Here is a 24,469-nt window from a genome sequence, read left to right as displayed (position 1 = left end):
CATGGCAACCCCTTGGATTACACCAGACCTGGATTTGTTTTTCTTTCTAATAAATTGGTTAAAGAGGGAATGTTTTGGGGAGTGTTTTTTCAAATAAAAATGTGTTTGTCGTCTATTTTTTTTTATTACTGACTGGGTTGGTGATGTCGGGTATCTGATAGACGCCTGACCTCACCAACCCCAGGGCTTGATGCCAGGTGACATTACACATCTGGTATTAACCCCATATATTACCCCGTTTGCCACCGCACCAGGGCGCGGGATGAGCTGGGGCGAAGCACCAGGATTGGCGCATCTAATGGATGCGCCACTTCTGGGGCGGCTGCTGCCTGCTATTTTTAGGCTTGGGAGAGTCCAATAACCATGGACCTCCCTAGTCTGAGAATATCAGGCCCCAGCTGTCTGCTTTACCTTGGCTGGTGATCCAATTTTGGGGGACCCCTACGTGTTTTTTTTAAATTATTTATTTAATTTAAAATAACAGCGTGGGGTGCCCTCAGTTTTGGATTACCAGCCAAGGTGAGGTTGCCAGCTGTGGTCTGCAGGCTGCAGCCGTCTGCTTTACCCTAGCTGGCTACAAAACTAGGGGGAACCCTACGTCATTTTTTTTTTTTCATTTTTTTGGCTAAATACAAAGCTAAGCACCCCTTAGTGCCACATGAAAGGCACCAAAGGGTGCTCCACTTTTTCTCCATTTTTTCTCCACTTTTTCTCCACTTTTTCTCCACTTTTTCTCCACTTTTTCTCCATTTATTCTCCACTTTTTCTCCATTTTTTTCTCCACTTTTTCTCCACTTTTTCTCCATTTATTCTCCACTTTTTCTCCACTTTTTCTCCACTTTTTCTCCACTTTTTCTCCACTTTTTCTCCATTTATTCTCCACTTTTTCTCCACTTTTTCTCCATTTTTTTCTCCACTTTTTCTCCACTTTTTCTCCATTTTTTTCTCCACTTTTTCTCCACTTTTTCTCCATTTATTCTCCACTTTTTCTCCACTTTTTCTCCATTTATTCTCCACTTTTTCTCCACTTTTTCTCCATTTTTTTTCTCCACTTTTTCTCCACTTTTTCTCCACTTTTTCTCCACTTTTTCTCCACTTTTTCTCCATTTTTTTCTCCACTTTTTCTCCACTTTTTCTCCACTTTTTCTCCACTTTTTCTCCACTTTTTCTCCACTTATTCTCCACTTTTTCTCCATTTATTCTCCACTTTTTCTCCACTTTTTCTCCATTTTTTTCTCCACTTTTTCTCCATTTTTTTCTCCACTTTTTCTCCATTTATTCTCCACTTTTTCTCCACATTTTCTCCATTTTTTTCTCCACTTTTTCTCCATTTTTTTCTCCACTTTTTCTCCATTTATTCTCCACTTTTTCTCCACTTTTTCTCCACTTTTTCTCCACTTTTTCTCCATTTTTTTCTCCACTTTTTCTCCACTTTTTCTCCACTTATTCTCCACTTTTTCTCCATTTATTCTCCACTTTTTCTCCACTTTTTCTCCATTTTTTTCTCCACTTTTTCTCCATTTTTTTCTCCACTTTTTCTCCATTTATTCTCCACTTTTTCTCCACTTTTTCTCCATTTTTTTCTCCACTTTTTCTCCACTTTTTCTCCATTTTTTCTCCACTTTTTCTCCACTTTTTCTCCACTGTTTCTCCACTTTTTCTCCACTTTTTCTCCACTTATTCTCCACTTATTCTCCACTGTTTCTCCACTTTTTCTCCACTTTTTCTCCACTTATTCTCCACTTATTCTCCACTTTTTCTCCATTTTTTTCTCCACTTATTCTCCACTTTTTCTCCATTTTTTTTTCCACTTTTTCTCCACTTTTTCTCCACTTTTTCTCCACTTATTCTCCACTTATTCTCCACTTTTTCTCCACTGTTTCTCCATTTTTTTCTCCACTTTTTCTCCACTTTTTCTCCACTTTTTCTCCACTTTTTCTCCACTTATTCTCCACTTTTTCTCCACTTTTTCTCCGTTCTTTTTCTATGGTCGGTCTACCCATTAGCTCTGCCATGCATACTGTAGCTCTACACCTACTGCACATGTTACTTTATGATTGACATCTCTTTCGTACCAGAGCTGTCTAAGTCTACTCTGACCCCATATTTGTCATTACTATATTGTCCTTGTACTGTATTATGACATTTGTATCATGTGTTTCATTTCTTGCTGTGTTGCAATTTTTTTGCTGCATGCCAATTGTACCTCTACATTGTTCGAGTTTATGTTATTGTTCTCTCACTCTTATGTGATACTGATTATTGTCATTTTTCATGATTACATGCAGATAAGTCCAATCTGACGAAGGCTCAGGCCGAAACGTCAATTGTAACTTGTTTTGGACAAAAACATATATGCTTATGAAAAAAAAAATGTTCTTAATACGGACCAATAAAGAGTGATTTTGCATTACTATCCATTGGGACTTACTGACTTAGTCTGGGAGATTTAGAGTGCCGAGGTTACTCACTAATTTTATCTATTATTACCTCTGAGCACCTATATACCAGTGAGCAGAGCTTCCTCTACAGTAGTTCTCCTGATTAGGCATGCCCTTACCTCATGAGCAGGGCATTGCAGCTTTGGTAGCAACCATTACGACATGGACTCTGCTGCTGTGGACCCGGGGAGAGTGAGTGCAGATTCATTGCACCCACACTCCTCACATGAAGGGTCCGCACTCCTAGAAAATGGGGGATACGTTCCCTGAGTGTCTCCCCCCCATATTCTAGACGGTCCAGAGTCGTCGTGGGACCCCTTTATTTTTTTTCTTACAATAAATTGGTGAAAGAGGAAATGTTTTGGGGACTGTTTTTTCAAATAAATTTCTTTTGTCGATTTTTTGTTTTTGTTAGTACTGACAGTTTATGATGTTGGGTATCTAATAGACGCCATGACATCACAAACTGCTGGGCTTGATCTCAGGTGACTTTACAGCTAGTATCAACCCGATTTATTACCCCGTTTGCCACTGCACCAGGGCACGGGATGAGCTGGGGTGAAGCGCCAGGATTGGCGCATCTAGTGGATGCGCCACGTCTGGGGTGCCTGCGGCCTGCTATTTTTAGGCTGTGAAGGCCCAATAACTATGGACCTTCCCACCCTGAGAATACCAGACCACAGCTGTCCGCTTTACCTTGGCTGGTGATCCAATTTGGAGGGGACCCTACTTTTTTTGTGTAATTATTAATATTTATAAAATAATTATAAAAAAGAGCCTGAGGGGACCTCCACATTGGATCCCCAACCACGGTAAAGCTGCCAGCTGTGGTTTTCAGGCTACAGCCGTCTGCTTTACCCTAGCTGGCTATCAAAAATGGGGGGACCCAACGTCATTTTTTTTTTTTTAACTATTTTTTAAATAGAAAAAATTAATGGGCTTCCCTGTATTTTGATTGCCAACCAAGGTAACGGCAGGCAGATGGGGGTGGCAACCCATAGCTGTCTGCTTTATCTGCGCTGAGAATCAAAAATACCGCGGAGCGCTACGTCATTTTTTTAAAGATTTATTTTTACAGCACTGTGATGTCCAGCAATCAAAATACAGGGAAGCCCATTTTATTTTTAGTTATTTATATAAATAATTAAAAAAAATAAATATGGGCTCCCGCTGCATTTTTTGTATTGCTAGCTAAGGGTAATCCAAGCAGCTACTGGCTGCTAACCCCCACTGCTTGGTGTTACCTTCACTGGCAATGGAAAATCCAGGGAAGCATTTTTTATTTTTTTTGCCAAAAAACTACAAAAAAAGGATGTGAGCTTCGCCATATTTTTGTATGCTAGCCAGGTATAGCAGGCAGGTGCTGGAAGAGTTGGATACAGCGCCAGAATATGGCGCTTCTATGAAAATGCCATTTTCTGAGGCGGCTGCAGACTGCAATTCTCAGCAGTGGGGCCCAGAAAGCTCAGGCCAACCTGTGCTGCGGATTCCAATCCCCAGCTGCCTAGTTGTACCTGGCTGGACACAAAAATGGGGCGAAGCCTACGTCATTTGTTTTCTAATTATTTCATGAAATTCATGAAATAATAAAAAAAGGGCTTCCCTTTATTTTTGGTTCCCAGCCGGGTACAAATAGGCAACTGGGGGTTGGGGGCAGCCGTACCTGCCTGCTGTACCTGGCTAGCATACAAAAATATGGCGAAGCCCACATAATTTTTTCAGGGGGCAAAAAACTTCTGCATACAGTCCTGGATGGAGTATGCTGAGCCTTGTAGTTCTGCAGCTGCTGTCTGTCTGTATGGAGAAGAGCAGACAGCAGCTGCAGAACTACAAGGCTCAGCATACTCCATCCAGGACTGTATGCAGAATTTTTTTGCCCACCAAAAAAATGACGTGGGCTTCGCCATATTTTTGTATGCTAGCCAGGTACAGCTGGCAGCCACGGGCTGCCTCCAACCCCCAGTTGCCTATTTGTACCCGGCTGGGAACCAAAAATATAGGGAAGCCCGTTTTTTTTAATTATTTCACTTATTTCATGAAATAATTAAAAAACAAATGACGTGGGCTTCGCCCTATTTTTGTGTCCAGCCGGGTACAACTAGGCAGCTGGGGATTGGAATCCGCAGCACAGGTTAGCCCGAGGTTTGTGGGCGCCTCTGCTGCGGATTTCAGTCCGCAGCCGTCCCAGAAAATGGCGCTCTCATAGAAGCGCCATCATCTGGCGCTGTATCCAACTCTTCCAACAGCCCTGGAGCCGGGTGGCTTGTTGGGTAATCATGAGTTAATACTGGCTTTGTTTTACCAGCCAGTATTAAGCCAGAGATTCTTAATGTCAGGCACGTTTGACCCGGCCATTAAGAATCTCCAATAAAGGGTTAAAAAAAAGACACCACACAGAGAAAAAATACTTTAATAGAAATAAATACACAGACACATTAGAGACTCCATCTTTATTACCCCCTGTCAGCCCTCCACGATCCTGCTCTTCTGTCTTCTTTCTTTCTAGTGTAGTAGTAGTGACGATTGTAGTGAGAATGAGATTCACCAGCTCATCACTTGGGGCTGGGGAACCTCCATCCTCACTACAATCATCACTAGTGTAGTAGTAGTGACGATTGTAGTGAGGAAGGATGAGATTCACCAGCTCATCACTTGGGGCTGGGGAACCTCCATCCTCACTACAATCATCACTAGTGTAGTAGTAGTGACGATTGTAGTGAGGAAGGATGAGATTCACCAGCTCATCACTTGGGGCTGGGGAACCTCCATCCTCACTACAATCATCACTAGTGTAGTAGTAGTGACGATTGTAGTGAGGATGAGGTTCAACAGCTCATCACTTGGGGCTGGGGAACCTCCATCCTCACTACAATCATCACTACAATTGGGAAGCAGCGTGCAGCCTTCACTCCGTGAGTGATCAGTGCTGGCTGCTAGCGGTAACGCTGACAGACGCATTACCATAGCAACGGTGCTCTCGGAGCCGTGGTTAGCGGTGACGTCACCGCTAACTGCGTTGCTATGGCAACGGTGATCTCCGTTAATGACCGGCTGTGTCAGCCGGTCCCTAACGGAACGGGGAGTCGACCGTGTGCTAGAGCATGTCGCCGGTACACGGCGATACACATATGTGCACCGTGTACCGGAGAGATGCACTCGCAGGTCCTACATGACGTGTCATAGTCATGTGACCAGTCTGTAGCCAATGAGATAATAGCCACGTGACTGGTCACATGGCTATTTTGACGTCACGATAGGTCCTGCATCTCTGCTGGCAGTGCAGGTCACCGGGAGGATTCAGCGATCATCGGATGGAATAGCGGCAGGAGACAGAGTGCAGAAGGGATCGCGAGGACCGGTAAGTGCTATGGCAATGTTTATTAACTGTTTGTGTACATTTATCATGCATTTTTATGTGTTTGTGATTGCCTCCCATTATAGCCTATACGTTCGAGTTCGGCTCGTCGAACGTTCGACGAACCGAACTCGAACGGGACCCCCGTTCGGCGATCCGGCCTCGAGCCGAACCGGGACCAGTTCGCTCATCTCTACTCGTGATCTTCCGAAGCTGTTACAACAAGGGTACTATACTTCCATGTTCAGCTGTGAGAAACATCAAGGAGACAGTTCATAGAAGGATAATGCCACATAAACAAAGAAAAAGACATTCTAATATACTATTGACTGTTATGAGTTAATTTTGCATAATCATGCCACAATTTTTTACATCATTTGTACTTGTTTTCTGTAATTATAACTGTAACTTTGGTTTATTACTGCACAAATTATATATTACTGCACACTAAAAAATACTCTGTGCATTGCAATACATTATACCAGCAATCAGAGTAAAATGAAAACTAATGTTCCATTTAGGGACTAAGTAAAAAAGTGAAAATGTTTCAAAAATATTAATGTAAAATCAGAAAATAAAGAATAAAAAAAAAAAATATATATACACAGTATTATAACAATAAATATGAAAGAGGTAAGAGTCCCGGTGCACCACCTACTCCGCGTGTTACTACACGTTCAGCTACTTGAGCCCTACTGAGCCATGGAGGGGATCATGGTGCAGACTTGCGGTGAAGACCAAGATAAATCCAAAGGAGAAAGAAAGTCGCACTCCAGATGATCACCATATCACTCCGTCTTTAACTTAGCTTTTGTCTGGACCCGTGGAAGCTAAGTTCTAGCGAAACGGCACGCCGTCGTCCGGCGTTGTATGGCTTGTCTCACCCTCCCCACCGCTTGTACCTTCATGTTTCCCCTGCAATAAAGACGGAGTGATATGGTGATCATCTGCAGTGCGACTTTCTTTCTCCTTTGGATATAACAATAAATGTGTATATTTATGTAAAAACAAAACCAACAAAAGTACACGTATTGGGTATCGCCGCATCCGGTACAAACTGATCTATAAAACTGTCACACTAGTTAAACCCTTCAGTGAATACCATAAAAAATCTATATAAAAAAAAAAACTATAGCAAAAACTATGTCTTTTTTATCACAGAGCAGACAAAATTTAACATACCGGTATGTATGGTATCACTGAAGATGACTTCTTGTTCTGCAAAAGAACAATCTGCCATACAGCTCCGTCAAGCCATCGTGGAATTGGGGTACCACTTGAACACTATGGTGCGTGTAACTTAACTGTTGTTACGCTCACCGAGGAGCGGCGAGTGTCCGGAGGTGGACCCACTGGACCGTGCACCGGACTCCCCCGAGAAGGCAACCAGCAGCGAACCCCTATACAGGGACTGTGCGGCGCCTCCCCAGAAGGCCTAAATGCACGGCGGCCAGAAACCGGTAGTAGGAGTCTCTGTAGGGCCAGGTGTAGCAAGGTTGTGACGTCCACAGCCGGCAGAACACGGAAACGGCACCAGAGATGTTCATAGCAGGTGACGTCCACAGCAGATACGGTACAGATAATGTCCACAGCAGGTAGGGCACAGTGACGTCCACTGTCGGTATGAGCGGGGACGTCCACTGCGGGTATGTATAGATAGTGTCCACGGCAGGTATGGCACGGTGATGTCAATGGTAGGTATAAGTGGTGACGTCCACAGCCGGAATGGTATAGATGGCACTACGGTGAGACACAGGATTAGAATCAGGTAACAAATGCACGGATCGCAAACAATAGCACAAACGGCTTTGGACACTGGCAATGCACTAATAGAGGCGTTGCTCGGGCGCCTGCTGCCGGGGGGAGGTGAACTTAAATACCTATTAGGCAACAGGTGACCTCTGAGGTCACTTCCAGAAAATGGGGCATGCCACTTTAAGAAAGGGGGCGTGGCTTCGCGCGCAGCCTAGAGTCACTTACAGCAATTCTGTGTGAGGAGGAGACTGCAGCAGGCCTAGGAGTGGGAGCAGCGTCCGCAGAGCCATGGGGCCGGTAAGAGGAAGGCCTTCACTGCCTGGGAGTGGGGGCAGGAGTGCACGTGGGAGCCATGCTGGGACTGGGCAGATGTGAGGGAGAGCTCCCCCCCGGGGTCTGGTGGGACCAGGCGTTACAACTGTTATATTTCCATTGACAGGTAGTGGACAGTTTTCCTTTAGGGATCAATTAGATCTATTGCCCACTAGTACTGTCATTGAATATTAACTTTTATCTGTGACCATTGATGGGAGTTCTCTACCTGAGATATTCTATAGTCTATGTTGTATGTGTTTGTATATGTTTACGGTATGTGGGATAATATTTGGTATTTTTAAAAATTAATTACTAATAAGTCTGTAGTTAAGGTAGACTTTGTAGAAAATTAGATTTACTGCCTTGCATTTATTGCTTTTGAGTTCTTTGTGCTCAGCCCAAGAAGGTAGTACATGGAAATGGCTTGTTTGCTGTACACTTTACTCTGGACATTTATTACCTGCTGCTGTGCACATAATTCTGGACATTAACTGCTGGTTTGCTGTGCACATTATTTACTACCTGTTGCGGTGCTTATAATACGGGACATTCACCACCTGTTTGCTGTGCATATAACCCTGGACATTCCTGACCTGTTTGCTGCGCATATTACTCTGGGCATTCACCAACTGTTTGCTGCACTTATTACTCTGGACATTCACCACCTGTTTGCTGCACTTATTACTTTGGACATTTACCACCTGTTTGCTGCGCATATTACTCTGGGCATTCACCACCTGTTTGCTTCCCTTATTACTCTGGACATTCACCACCTGTTTGCTGTGCATATTTTCTGGACATTCATTCACTAGTTTGCTGTGTGCACTCCTGTATTTAATTCTGGACTTTCGCATATTGGTTGCTCTGCACAATATTGCATATGCTGTCTGAACATTCACTTAATACTGCGGTTGCCCTTACATTAAATTTGTAGCTACCTTCTGTTAGTCTCTGCCTTTTTACACTGTTTATTATTTGCTTAATACAGAGTATTCACCCAACCCTTGTCTCAGTTATATTATATTCCATGCTATTAGATACAGAGTATTTACATAAGTGTTACACCCTGATGTAAGTGCTCAGTGTAAACCACAGGATATATAGGAACTGATCCAAAATGTTCTGTACCACAAGTTGCTATCAATAGCATTCAACTCAATCCAGAATAAAACAAGCCCCTACTGAGGTCCATAATCTGTTAAAGGAAATATAGTGGGCTTTTGCGACACTGGTAACACAAAGGCTCTGGAAAAGCACATAGCTCCCCAAAAAGAAAATCAGTGAAATAGGTGCTCCCAAAGTAAAATGCCCCCCTCCTCTCTGAATCCCACTGTGGGCCTAAACCACAGTGAAGGTTCACATGTTTAGCATTGTTGTAGTGAGGAAAGTGTAAAGAGGTGGTTGGGTTGTCATATTCCCCCTTGAAGACACCAATTGCCTGATAGTATTGTTTTATGTTTTTTATTTGCTATGTTTCCTGCAGTACTACAAGTGGTCACAAGAGGTTTTCCTTTTGGTAGGTTTAGATTCTTCTGAGAGCTGCAGCAGTCTGTAGATGGAAATAATAGGGTTAACAATTAACCAGCCAAGTGGAGTTACAGGACATGAAATGCGAGGCAGTTCCTGTTAGGAGCTCAGTGGAGTGTGGGAAAACATGTGATAGGAGCAGACAAGTGTAGTGAGTTGCTGGAGAGTACAAGGGAGCAACTACCGAAAAAAAAAAATTAGTGGCAACAGAACTTTATCACGGAAGCAAGTGGGTGGAACCTGTACGAGAGCAGTCTTCAATAGGAGTGACTCTAGTGTTGGCCGGCTGTGAAAGGGGACCTTGTAAGAGAAAGGATCTGCTTAGCCAGAAACACTGATCCGTGTGGTCCTACACGAAGAAGCCTTCATTTCTACCTTTTGATCACTGTACACCAGTAGAATGCCATTGCCAGAAACCAATAAGAGTGTGCCTCTGTTTGATATAGAAGATAAAGTGAAGTGTTATGCCCGCTGCACAATGTATCCAAGTTGTCTGCCAAGTAAAGTGTGCCTTGTTTATAGCAATTCATCTGGTGTCCTTATCCTGAAGATAAAGGGACTTAATTAGGAACAGAATAAGGGTACCTTCACACTTTAGCGATGCAGTAGCGATCCGACCAGCGATCTGACCTGGTCAGGATCGCTGCTGCATCGCTACATGGTCGCTGGTGAGCTGTCAAACAGGCAGATCTCACCAGCGACCAGTGAACAGCCCCCAGCCAGCAGCGACGTGCAAGCGACGCTGCGCTTGCACGGAGCCGCCATCTGGAAGCTGCGGAGACTGGTAACTAAGGTAAACATCGGGTATGGTTACCCGATGTTTACATTAGTTACCAGTGTGAGCAGGGAGCAGGGAGCCGCGCACACTGAGCGCTGGCTCCTTGCTCTCCTAGCTACAGTACACATCGGGTTAATTAACCCGATGTGTAATGCAGCTACATGTGCAGAGAGCAGGGAGCCGCGCACACTGAGCGCTGGCTCCTTGCTCTCCTAGCTGCTGTACACATCGGGTTAATTAACACGATGTGTACAGCAGCTACATGTGCAGAGAGCCGGAGCCGGCAGCACAGGCAGCGTGAGAGCTGCAGAGGCTGGTAACTAAGGTAAATATCGGGTAACCACCTTGGTTACCCGATGTTTATCTTGGATACAGCTTACCTCAGCTGTCAGACGCCGGCTCCTGCTCCCTGCTCGCTTCATTTGTCGCTCTCTTGCTGTCACACACAGCGATCTGTGTGTCACAGCAGGAGAGCGGCTTTGAAGAAAACGAACCAGGGCTGTGTGTAACGAGCAGCGATCTCGCAGCAGGGGCCAGATCGCTGCTCAGTGTCACACACAGCGAGATCGCTAATGAGGTCACTGCTGCGTCACAAAAAGCGTGACTCAGCAGCGATCTCGGCAGCGATCTCGCTGTGTGTGAAGCACCCCTAACTCTGGTTCAAAGGCAAAGGTGTTCAAGGAACTTATGTCATCACACACACACAGCAAACCCACATTTCTAAAGAGTGCTGGGGTACCGAATATGCAACACTCACACATGGCTGCCGTCCTGTTCCAAGTAACAAAAGCCTGCTTAATTTATGGGGTGTGTCTCCAGAAACTCGAGCGTTCCACAATGTACGAGCACTACAATGTACTGGACACTACCAGAGCTGTTTTGCAATTTCAATTTTGCTATGTTCACTGCATTTGACTCCAGACCATGAGTGTTTTCCAGAGACAAAATTGTCACTATAGTAGATGAATTGCCAGAGGGGTGTAATTTCCAAAATGTGGTCACTTGTATGGGTTTCTGCTTTTCTGGCACTTAGGGGCTTTGGAAATAGAGTCTGCAAACTCTTCCAGGAAAATCTGTGGTCCCAAAGTTAAATGGCGCTCCTTCCCTCCTGAGTTCTGCCGTGTGGTCAAACAGTACTGTCCAGTCACATGTGAGATATTGCCACGGTCAGAAGAAATTGTGCAACACATTATGGAACCTATTTTATTTATTCTCCTTGGGAAAATTGGAAATTGGGATTAAAATAACATTCTAGTGGTATAAATGTAATTATTTTTTCTTCAGCATCCAATAGTATAAAATTTTGATACACACCTGTGGTGTCAATATGCTCACTGCACCCCTGGATGAATTCACTGAGGGGTTCTGTTTGTAAAATGGGGTCACTAGTGGAGGATTCTGCTGGTTTGGCACCTCAAGGGCTTTGCAAATGTCACATTGCACCCGCAAACCATTCCAACAAATTCTGAAGTCCAATATGGCCCTCTTTCCCTTCTTAGCTTTGCACTGTACCTCAAAAGTAATTCCCGATTACTTGGAGGGTATTGGTGCTGTCAGGAAAAATTATATAATAAATTGTGCTGTCCATTTTTTTCTTATTAGCACTTATTAAAAAAATAAAAACTTGTGGATGAAAAACAGCACAACATTTAAGTGAAAACTATTGAAAGAGAACCTGTCACCAGTTTTTTACCCTATCAGCTGCGGCCACCACCAGTGGGCTCTTCTATACAGCATTCTAACATGCCCAGACCGCTGAGAACATAAAAAATACTTTATAATACTTACCTAAACCGGTTACTGTGGTGGATGTGGCTCTTTCGGCCATCTTCATCCTCCTTCTGAAGCGTCTACGTCATGCACACTCGCCGGTCCCACGCATGCGCACTACAATACTTTGATCTGCCCTGCTCAGGAGGTCCTGCGCCTGCTCAGGAGGTCCTGCACCTGCTCAGGACCTGAATGCTGGCGAGTGTGTATGATGTTGGACACGTCATGCACTGCGGCTTCAGAAGGACGTCTGAGGCGCCGACAAAGATGGCCGAAAGAGGCGGCGCCGGCACCGTCGGACGAAGACGCCCATCTGAGCCACATCCACCACAGCGACCAGTTTAGGTGAGTATTATAAAGTGTTTATTATGTTGTACACAGCGGCCTGGGCTCTTATATACAGCATAGAAACAACAAAGAGCCAGCACCAATGTGCACTAAGGCATCAAATATTCCAAACTGCATTATAAAAATTTTTTTGAGATTTTTGGCAAAAAATTGCAATTTGTTGAGCTGCTTCGCCACGTCACGGCAAATCTCATTTGAAGCAGTCCTACACTAAAATATTTTTATAAAATGTGCCATGCGGCCTCACATATAAATAGCAGAACTGCTCTCAGCAGCACTCACCTGGTCTATTGCAGTCCCGTACCCATGACTGAGTCATGGCTGTGGGCGGGACAGGTCCAAGCAAATGCTGCATGAAGTATATATATAGCCTGTGGACAAAGCCTGATGACCCAATGTGAACAGTCACCAAACGCCAAAATCTATACAGATGGAATACATCCCAAATTGGGGTGCATAGCAAGGTGGAGGTCAACCACCGACCAATTCAACAAAGAAACAACAAAGAGCCAGCACCAATGTGCACTAAGGCATCAAATATTCCAAACTGCATTATAAAAATTTTTTTGAGATTTTTGGCAAAAAATTGCAATTTGTTGAGCTGCTTCGCCACGTCACGGCAAATCTCATTTGAAGCAGTCCTACACTAAAATATTTTTATAAAATGTGCCATGCGGCCTCACATATAAATAGCAGAACTGCTCTCAGCAGCACTCACCTGGTCTATTGCAGTCCCGTACCCATGACTGAGTCATGGCTGTGGGCGGGACAGGTCCAAGCAAATGCTGCATGAAGTATATATATAGCCTGTGGACAAAGCCTGATGACCCAATGTGAACAGTCACCAAACGCCAAAATCTATACAGATGGAATACATCCCAAATTGGGGTGCATAGCAAGGTGGAGGTCAACCACCGACCAATTCAACAAAGAAACAACAAAGAGCCAGCACCAATGTGCACTAAGGCATCAAATATTCCAAACTGCATTATAAAAATTTTTTTGAGATTTTTGGCAAAAAATTGCAATTTGTTGAGCTGCTTCGCCACGTCACGGCAAATCTCATTTGAAGCAGTCCTACACTAAAATATTTTTATAAAATGTGCCATGCGGCCTCACATATAAATAGCAGAACTGCTCTCAGCAGCACTCACCTGGTCTATTGCAGTCCCGTACCCATGACTGAGTCATGGCTGTGGGCGGGACAGGTCCAAGCAAATGCTGCATGAAGTATATATATAGCCTGTGGACAAAGCCTGATGACCCAATGTGAACAGTCACCAAACGCCAAAATCTATACAGATGGAATACATCCCAAATTGGGGTGCATAGCAAGGTGGAGGTCAACCACCGACCAATTCAACAAAGAAACAACAAAGAGCCAGCACCAATGTGCACTAAGGCATCAAATATTCCAAACTGCATTATAAAAATTTTTTTGAGATTTTTGGCAAAAAATTGCAATTTGTTGAGCTGCTTCGCCACGTCACGGCAAATCTCATTTGAAGCAGTCCTACACTAAAATATTTTTATAAAATGTGCCATGCGGCCTCACATATAAATAGCAGAACTGCTCTCAGCAGCACTCACCTGGTCTATTGCAGTCCCGTACCCATGACTGAGTCATGGCTGTGGGCGGGACAGGTCCAAGCAAATGCTGCATGAAGTATATATATAGCCTGTGGACAAAGCCTGATGACCCAATGTGAACAGTCACCAAACGCCAAAATCTATACAGATGGAATACATCCCAAATTGGGGTGCATAGCAAGGTGGAGGTCAACCACCGACCAATTCAACAAAGAAACAACAAAGAGCCAGCACATTGGTGCTGGCTCTTTGTTGTTTCTTTCTTATATACAGCATGTTTGAATGGTGGTTGCCGCAGCTTATAGGGCAAAAAACTGGTGACAGGTTCCCTTTAATTATTTTTTTTTCTTCACACCCCTAGAATTCAGTTTGTAAAATGGTGTCATTTATGAGGTGGTCTACTTTTCTGGTATGTCAAGGGCTCTACCAATGTGACATGGCACCCCCAATACATTCCAACTAAATCTGCCCTCCAATATGGTGCTTCTTCCCTTCTGTGCCTCATAAATAGTTTATGATCACATATGGAGTATTGGCAAACTGAGAAGAAATTGTGCAACAAATTGTATAGTCTATTTTCTCCCACTACCCTTTTTGAAAGTTAAAACTTTGAGCCCAAAGCAACATTTTAGTGGAAAAAAAATGTATTTTTTTTCTTTTCAAAGCCCAAGTTTAAACAATTCTGTGGATTTTTAGATATTCTGTGCACTGTGGCAGTCCTATTCCGGAAACTTCCAGCTTGATTCCAGTCCTAGTGCTCCACTAATGAGGAAGTGACATCCTAGCTATAAGACATCACTTCTAATTGTGGGAGAATCCCTTTAAGTATATTCCCAACAAAATGTTGTATTTTTAATCCATCCCAAGTACAACAATTGTATTGATGTAATTTTAACCACTTTAGTAGTTGAGAATTGGACTTTGTCCATAATGTAATGTGGCCCAAGGTGGTAGTCATGGCAGACGGCTTTATTCTCCCTGCTTGGGCATGATACAAATATTGAGTGATTGGGTTGTGAGTGTAGGACTTTTCTTCGGAGTATGAGATCTCCACAGTACCCTCTGAAACACTTAGTGCAGTACTGTTCCGTTTTTGCCATTCAATAAGGAATCTAACCTGACTTTTAAAAACAGTATCTCTTTTATATACGGCCATACTGGTGAGCAGGCGGTAACATGGCATACGTTCTCTATCACATTCTCTGTGATACACCAACTCCTTTCCGTGTGTTACAGATAACTTCCTATTTTCAGAGTCAGAAACCACAAGTGAATGGGGGAGAAAGCTACATGTTTCCGGATATAGAGCTACACTGGTCAATGTGTATCGCTATGATTCCTATACCCCATCATTTGCTTATCTTCGTCTCAAGGGCCGCTATTACAGCCGATACCCCTATTACAGTGTCCACAGCTAAGTGTAATGTTTTGACCCTAAAGGCCCCATTTTTGCTGTCCAACACTTATCCTAGGCCGATAAGCCTTCCTTGCAGGACTCCTCACTCTCCTGTCACTAATCCTCAACTCAACTGCTCACTTCAACTAACTTCAACTGTCCCTCTGTAAACGTTACCTAGACAACAGTTGGAGCCTGGTATGCACGCTACTACTCACGGGACCTTTCACTTTCACTTTCTGTACATACATTACAACAACCTACATTATTGCATCTTACATTATCTATATAAACATTATAATACCTTACCGACATTACTATGCATTACACATTGCTTCACACCTTGACCTAATGCACAAACATTACATTATCAACTCTGCTACATATTATACATTACTATACCTTACACTATACATTCCTATATGACAATACTGTAACGAGGCAAGCAGCTCTCACTGTGTTGTGACTGAAAAAGACATGGAGACTGACATTACACAGGATGGTGCTGCCACCTTGTGGACAAGTGCTGAAATTGCTCGAGGGGCGGACGCTGTAAAATCTGATCCCCTCCCACAGGCACTGGTTGTACAGGAAAGAAAGTGCGGGAAAAAAGACACTGAGCTACTGGAGCTGTACCTGAACAGACCTGCCTCGGACTGCCCTCATCGCTGACGTGTGAGGGATTGCCAGAACTGCTGCAGAGGTGATCCTGGACTCAAGGGACCTCCGGACCGTCTCCTTCCTCCATTCCAAGAGACTGTAAGCTAGTCCTCTGGCGAGAGGGCTGAAGATTTCCCCATCTCTGCTCCTTGGAGTCGCCGTCGTTTACCCGGAGTCCAAGCCTGCTACGTGGGAGCCCTCCCTGCTTGTGTTTTGGACTGGTAATATAACCCATAGGGCAAGTCAGGGACAGAATTCTTGTTTATCATTGCTGTTTTTTTTGTGTTCTGTGCCGTGTGTCCGAAGTTAGAGACCCGGATAGCAAACTCTGATTATGTGTGCTGCTAAGCCAGCTGCGTGTGTTATTGAAATGTTTACCAGTAAAGAAATGTACCCTTGCATAAAATCTGAGCGTGGGGATTTTGTTGGCGCAGATTATGGGAACTCAGCCGCGGTCAGACCTGCGGCCACTTCAATACGATACGATACGATACGATGCACTTTATTGATCCCGTGGCAAATTATGGTATCACAGCAGCACAACTTAAATAATAACATGAATTACTTAATTGACAAGACAGTAGAGTTGACAGAAGAACATTATACATTAAATTAGGTCATACACAGTAGGTAAACTGAAAAGTAGAAAAAATAAAGAAGTAAACATTCACCTTGATGATTTAACACTGTTATTGTTGTACATTCCCATTGCAGTTGGCACAAATGATTTCCTATATTTTTCCTTCAACACCTCAGAAGGATGAGCCGGTTACTGAAGGTGCTCTTCTGTCTCATTAATAGCTCATATAATGGATGTGCATTATTATTCATAATCGCCATACACTTTTTCAGAGTTCTTCTCTCCACTACCTCCTTAAAAGAGTCCAGTTTGCAGCTAACAGCGGAGCTCGCCTTCTTGATAAGCTTATTCAGCTTATTAGCATCAGAGACCTGCACACTACTACCCCAGCATATGAGTGCAAAAAAGATGGCACTTGCCACTACAGACTGGTAGAACATTTCTAACATTTTGCTGCACACATTAAAAGACCTCAGTTTCCTTAGGAAATATAGTTTACTCATCCCCTTCTTGTAGACCCTCTCTGAGTGGCATCTCCAGTCCAGTTTGCTATCCAGGTGGACCCCCATATATTTGTAACTCTCCACCTGCGCCACCTCTTGACCAGCAATAGTGATCGGTAAACATTCCATCTATCTCCTGCTATAGTTGGCCACCAGCTCTTTAGTTTTCTTAACATTTAGTTGTAGATAGTTACCATGGTACCAATCCACAAAATTCGACACCACCCTTCTATATTCCTCATCACCCTGGTCCCTCCTAATACATCCGACTACCACGGAGTCATCCGAGAATTTTTGAAGGTGGCAAAAATCAGATTTATACTGAAAGTCTGATGTATACAGCGTGAATATAATGGGCGCTAGCACCGTTCCCTGAGGGGCACCTACACTGCTCAATAATCTGCTACACACAACTGCTCCCAACTGTACAAACTGTGGCCGATCTGATAGGTAGTCAGTTATCCAATTTCTCATCCCCTCCTCCACCTTCATATCAGTCATCTTTTTGTGTAGTAAGAGTGGCTGCAGGGTGTTAAATGCACTCGAGAAATCAAAGAACATCGCTTGCACAGTGGTTCTCTCATTCTCCAAAAAATACACCTTATATTACTATAATTAACTGACTATATTCCATATTACTCCTCCCAAAGACGCCCAGCCTCACAGTTCATCCTATGATGGTTCTAACACCAACTGTGGCCTGAGACAGTGAAAACATTTAAACCTACCTTTTTGCAATGTAACAAATACCACACATGTGTTTTAAAATAACCGATGTCCTCAGGGGGGTACACGACCATATGTCCACCCTCTAATGTAGACATGATCATTTCAGTCTTGATGCTTTAGTTATCAATGGCATAACTTCCCCAAAAAATGTATTGAAAACAAACACAGTGTAGGTTCATCCATATCAGATCTTTGGGATTTAGTTTTTCTCACTCCGAGATTTTATCTTTATTCATTAAATAGCTTTTATAGAGAATGTATATTAGTCAAGATCTCATATGCTTGGGCTGGTTTCAAACATCCGACCTTCATGGCCTGAGTACAGACCACGATGTTTGGACCAGCCATGGGTATCCTGCAGTATGTCTATGAACCTGTTGAGTTTTGGCTAGTAGAATCCCTGTCGGTTTTAACTCTTTACCAGATATTCTTTAGGGCCCATAACATTTTTTTATTCAAAAATACCTCAAAAATGTATAAAATTATCTTTTATTTATTTATTGCTAAAAACCACCCATGGACAAACATACAAAAACATTATCATAATTGGGCACAAATGTAAATATCATCAATTATATAGACGTAAAACATATAATTAGACATTAAAATCTAAAGGTAATAGTACTAACACTACCACCAACACCCAACCACATCCATCTTATAGTTTAACCATCAATAATTGCAAAAGATCATACAAAAAGATGACATAGATGGAAGAGTAAAAGGAAGGAAATGTAGATCAGTAGTAGTAAGGTTAGTATAAATAGTTGGTTTAAACAACCTCTTTTCATCAATTACCTATACCCATTAATAAAACCATCACAAAAGGCAAAGAACATTTGTTTGCCTGTATAGATGGCTACAATACCAGCCCAATTAATGATATCTCAGATACAATTATAAATGAGAGACTAGAGGGCCACGTTTTCAAAAATGTATAGATGCTTATTAGTATCCATAAATCATTATTTATATTGGCATTAACCACCTAATGGAGACTATGATCCAAACATTAGAAATTGCCCCTCCATTGTATACGAGATAGAACTTCTTTCAGAAAATTCCCAACAGGTCAGAGATATAATACCTGCACCTGTTAGCATAGATTGATAATCACCAGCCAAGACAACAGTTTAACAAAAGTCCAGTAAGATAGATATTTGATAATACAAATTAGTAATGCCCAGATTCTTGATAGATGGATCACATATACATTACACATCCACTTAGGACTCCTATAATCAAAGGAGAAACTACGCCCATCTTCATGGGATTAGTGGATTTAATATCTTGATACAGTGGTACCTCGCTTAACGAGTAACCCTCTTAACGAAAATTTCGCTATACAAGCAAAGCTTTCTGTAAATTTGTAACCCGCTTTATGAGAACGCTTTGCTGTACGAGCGAAATTCTCACCGCACACACTTCCGGTTTCGTCCATCCACCACACTCTGACCCGCACTTGCAGTCCACACAAACACACACATGCACGCACAAACACACACATGTACTCACAAACACACACGCACGCACACACAGTATGATGCTCACCTTACCTTCCGGTCCACCGCTGGTCTGATGGTTCTTGTAGTTCCCGGGTACATCGCGACGTCCTCGCGGCGAACTACAAGACCCAGGAGGCTTGCGATGGAACGGAGGGTAAGGTGAACATATAATATAACATAATATGTTTACCTTTCGTTTCATCGCCGGCCTCCTGGGTGCTGTAGTGCGCCGTGCCGCTCCAGTCCACGCTGTGTATCTCCATCCATAGCGACGAGGGAGGAACTTCCTGTCACCGCTAACGAAAGGCAGAGCGCTGGCCAATCAGAGGCAAGCGGCTCTGCCTTTGACGTCTGTGCTCTGGCCGGGAACTTCCTGCCTCGTTGTTATGGTAACGCGTTACACAGCCCGGCCCTGTACCAGAGAACAGCAAGTCCCAGCAGACCGGCGATGGAACGGAAGGTAAGGTGAGCATATAATATGTGTGTGTGCGTGCGTGCATTCGTGTTTGTGTGTGTTTGTGTGTGTTTGTGTGTGTTTGTGTGTGTTTGTGTGTGTTTGTGTGTGTTTGTGTGTGTTTGTGCATGTGTGGAATGATAGAATAGGGGACCAGGATGGGACATTTTAGAAGTTGTGGAACGGATCGTCAGCATTGCAATGATTTCCTATGGGAAATCTTGCTCTGCTGAACGAGTACCTTGATTAACAAGCACAGTCCCAGAACGGATTGTTCTCGTTAAGCAAGGTACCACTGTATATCCAACTTCCACTTCCCTTATTCTAACCAGACAAATACTATGCTTGGTTGGCAGCCTTAAATATCCAGAATAACCTTCACCTCGACGCGTTTCCCCCCTTGTCTATTCAAATCAAGGGGTTCATCAGGAGGATTTTTTTATCAGTAGAATCCATGAGCATGCCAAAGTTCAATAATTCAATATGTATCCTAGGCACCTCAGGTCTAACAAGTGATAGAGTCCAATACAGTCATGTTTCCAGGGCTCAAACACTCTCCCACATAGTGGACCGGCTGTACGCCGTATTTCCACAAGCTGGGAGATTCAAATGCGGTTTAGATGCGGTGCCACATCTTTTTGAATCTCCCACCTTTTGGAAATACGGCGTACAGCCGGTCCACTATGTGGGACGGGTGTTGAGCCCTGGATACATGACTGTTTGACAGCAGTCAAAAGCACACAGTTAATGACTGGAGTGCCCCAAAAAGTTGTGAGTGTAATAAACCATGACTACCAGGCGACAAACACTTAACCCCTTAACGACCTTGGACGTACTGAGTACGTCATGGTGACATGGTGCTAAACGACCCATGACGTACTCAGTACGTCATGGCGAAATCGCGGTCCCGGAGCCCCGGGGAGTGAAATTTGTTTACTTAAACGGTAGATTCAGGAAGGAGGGGACCTCTGCCTGACCTCAGGAGGGGTGGTGCCTCCTCCCCGAACCTACAGAGGCTGTGATTGGCTGACGAACGCCGCTCAGCCAATTACAGCCACTGTAATGTTCCAGCCATTGAAAATGGCTGGAACATTGAAATCCAGCCCTGATCAGTGCTGCTGTAGCACTGGCCATTGGCTGGAGCTGGGTGATCGATGCTTCACCCGCCCCCTGCTCTGATTGGAGAGACCGGTCTTGTGACTGCTCTCTCCAATCAATGTGGATCTGCGGCCTGTCACCGTCCCTGGAAGCCGAGGAGAGCGGTAAGTTGCTGTCCCCGCCGCCCGCCCGCCCGCCCCTGTCCCCGCCGCCCGCCCCTGTCCCCGATCGCCCCGCCGCTGCTCCCGATCCACCGCTGTCCCCGCCGCTGTCTCCGATCGCCCCGCCGCTGCTCCTGATCCACCGCTGTCCCCGGCGCCATGCTCCTGATCCACCGCTGTCCCCGGCGCCATGCTCCCGCTCCACCGCTGTCCCCGCCGCTGCTCCCGCTCCACCACTGTCCCCGCCGCTGTCTCCGATCGCCCCGGCGCCATGCTCCCGCTCCACCGCTGTCCCCGCCGCCGTCTCCGATCGCCCCGCCATGCTCCCGCTCCACCGCTGTCCCCGCCGCTGTCTCCGATCGCCCCGGCGCCATGCTCCCGCTCCACCGCTGTCCCCGCCGCTGTCTCCGATCGCCCCGCCATGCTCCCGCTCCACCGCTGTCCCCGCCACTGTCTCCGATCGCCCCGGCGCCATGCTCCCGCTCCACCGCTGTCCCCGCCGCTGTCTCCGATCGCCCCGCCATGCTCCCGCTCCACCGCTGTCCCCGCCGCTGTCTCCGATCGCCCCGGCGCCATGCTCCCGCTCCACCGCTGTCCCCGCCGCTGTCTCTGATCGCCCCACCATGCTCCCGCTCCACCGCTGTCCCCGCCGCTGTCTCCGATCGCCCCGGCGCCATGCTCCCGCTCCACCGCTGTCCCCGCCGCTGTCTCCGATCGCCCCGCCATGCTCCCGCTCCACCGCTGTCCCCGCCGCTGTCTCCGATCGCCCCGCCGCTGCTCCCGCTCCACCGCTGTCCCCGCCGCCGCTCCCGATCCACCGCTGTCCCCGCCGCCATGCTCGCCACTGTCCCCGCCGCTGTCGCACCCACCTTTTTCAGCCGCTGCTGCCTCCGAATCGGCCCCCACTGTTCCCGATCGGTGGCCGCCGCCTCCTTCATCGGCTGCCCCTTCTCCATCGCCACACCTCCTATCCCTCCATGTGCTGCAAGCCACCCTCCCCCCACGTGGGGGGAGGGTGGCTTGCAGCACATGTGGGGGGAGGGTGGCTTGCAGCACATGTGGGGGGAGGGTGGCTTGCAGCACATGTGGGGGGAGGGTGGCTGGCTTGCAGCACATGTGGGGGGAGGGTGGCTGGCTTGCAGCACATGTGCTGCAAGCCACCCTCCCCCTACATGTGCTGCAAGCCACCCTCCCCCCGGGGCCCCCCCTCCTCCATGTGCCATCTCTCTCTCCCATCAGACTCTGCCCCCCTCCCCGATCTGCTGCCTGCTCTCTCCCATTTTCCATCTACTGCCCCCTCTCACCCTCCTCGATCTGTTGCCTCCTTCATCTGCTGCCTCTTCTGTCTGCTGTGATCCTGCTGCCTAGATCCATCCTGTAAGGTAGGTATCCCCATCTCACCTCCCCCCCCCATCCTCTGCTGCTCCTCCATCCGCTGCGCCATTTCCCATCCATCCGCTGCGCCATTTCCCATCATCCATCCGCTGCGCCCTTTCCCATCCTCTGCCGCTCCTCCACCCGCTGCGCCCTTTCCCATCTTCCATCCGCTGCGCCCTTTCTCATCTGCTGCCCCGCCCTCTCGCATCGCATTATCCAGTGCAGTTGCTCGCTTCCAGACTGCAGTGGATGATGCGATGCGAGACTCGTGCATTGCTCTCACGTTTGGCACTGGTCTTGGCAGGCGCTCATTTTTTTTTTTTTCTACTGATGTCTGTATTTTTTATTTCGCCAAACTAATTTTTTTTGTATGGGGGGGTCTAGTTTCCAAAATGGGATCACATGTGGGGGAGCTCCATTGTTTAGGCACCTCAGGGGGTCTCCAAATGAAACATGGCGTCTGCTAATAATTCCAATCAATTTTACTGTGAAATGGCGCTCCTTCTCTTCTGAGCCCCGCCGTACGCCCAAACAATTGATTTCCACCACATATGAGGTATCGTCGTACTCAGGAGAAATTGCACAATACATTTTATGGTGCATTTTTTCCTGATACCCTTGTGGAAAAAAAAGCTACCTGTTTGAAAAAACAATTTTGTGGTAAAAAAAATAAAATATTTTCACGGCTGAACATTACAAACGTTTGTGAAGCCTCCAGGGGTTCAAAGTGCTCCCTAAACAGCTAGATAAATTCCATGAGGGGTCTAGTTTCCAAAATGGGGTCAATTGTGGGGGAGCTCCATTGTTTAGGCACTTCAGGGGGGTCTCCAAACGCAACATGGCGTCCGCTAATAATTCCAACCAATTTTGCTGTGAAATGGCGCTCCTTGCCTTCCGAGTCCTGCCGTGCGCCCAAACATTTGATTTCCACCACATCTGCGTACTCAGGAGAAAATGCACAATACATTTTATGGTGCATTTTTTCCTGATACCCTTGTGATAAAAAAAGCTACCTGGTTGAAGCAACAGTTTTGTGGTAAAAAATTTTTTTTTTCTTTTCACGGCTCAACGTTATAAACTTCTGTGAAGCCCCCAGGGGTTCAAAGTGCACATCAAACATCTAGAAAAAATATTTGAGGGCTCTAGTTTCCAAAATGGGGTCACTTATGGGGGAGCTCCATTGTTTAGGCACCTCGGGGAGTCTTCAAACCCGACATGGCGTCCGCTAATGAGTGCAGCTAATTTTGCACTCAAAAATTCAAATGGCGCTCCTTGCCTTCCGAGTCCTGCTGTGTGCCCAAACATTTGATTTCCACCACATATGGGGTATCTGCGTACTCAGGAGAAAATGCACAATACATTTTATGGTGCATTTTTTCCTGATACCCTTGTGATAAAAAAAGCTACCTGGTTGAAGCAACAGTTTTGTGGTAAAAAATTTTTTTTTTCTTTTCACGGCTCAACGTTATAAACTTCTGTGAAGCCCCCAGGGGTTCAAAGTGCACATCAAACATCTAGAAAAAATATTTGAGGGCTCTAGTTTCCAAAATGGGGTCATTTGTGGGGGAGCTCCATTGTTTAGGCACCTCAGGGAGTCTTCAAACCCGACATGGTGTCCGCTAATGAGTGCAGCTAATTTTGCACTCAAAAATTCAAATGGCGCTCCTTGCCTTCCGAGTCCTGCTGTGTGCCCAAACATTTGATTACCACCACATATGAGGTATCTGCGTACTCAGGAGAAAATGCACGATACATTTTATGATGCATTTTTCCTGATACCCTTGTGAAAATACTAATTTTTATGGCTAAAGTAACATTTTTGTGTTAAAAAAGTAAAATTTTCATTTTTTTGTCTACATTGCTTTGGTTGCTGTGAAGCTCCTAAAGGGTTAATAAACTTCTTGGATGTCGTTTTGAGCAGAGTGAGGGGTGCAGATTTTAGAATTGGGTCACTTTTGGGTATTTTCTGTCGCCTAGGTTTCTCAAATCACTCCAAATGTGATGTGGTACCTAAAAAAATTTTTTTTGTAAATTTTGTTGGAAAAATGAGAAATTGGTGATGAACTTTGAACCCTTCTAACTTCCTAACGGAATTTTTTTTTTTTCAAAAATTGCGCTGGTGTAAAG

This window comes from Anomaloglossus baeobatrachus, chromosome 2 (assembly GCF_048569485.1).
Source record: "Anomaloglossus baeobatrachus isolate aAnoBae1 chromosome 2, aAnoBae1.hap1, whole genome shotgun sequence".
In the NCBI taxonomy this organism is placed as follows: Eukaryota; Metazoa; Chordata; class Amphibia; order Anura; family Aromobatidae; genus Anomaloglossus; species Anomaloglossus baeobatrachus.
Note: the sequence above shows the minus strand (reverse complement) of the source record.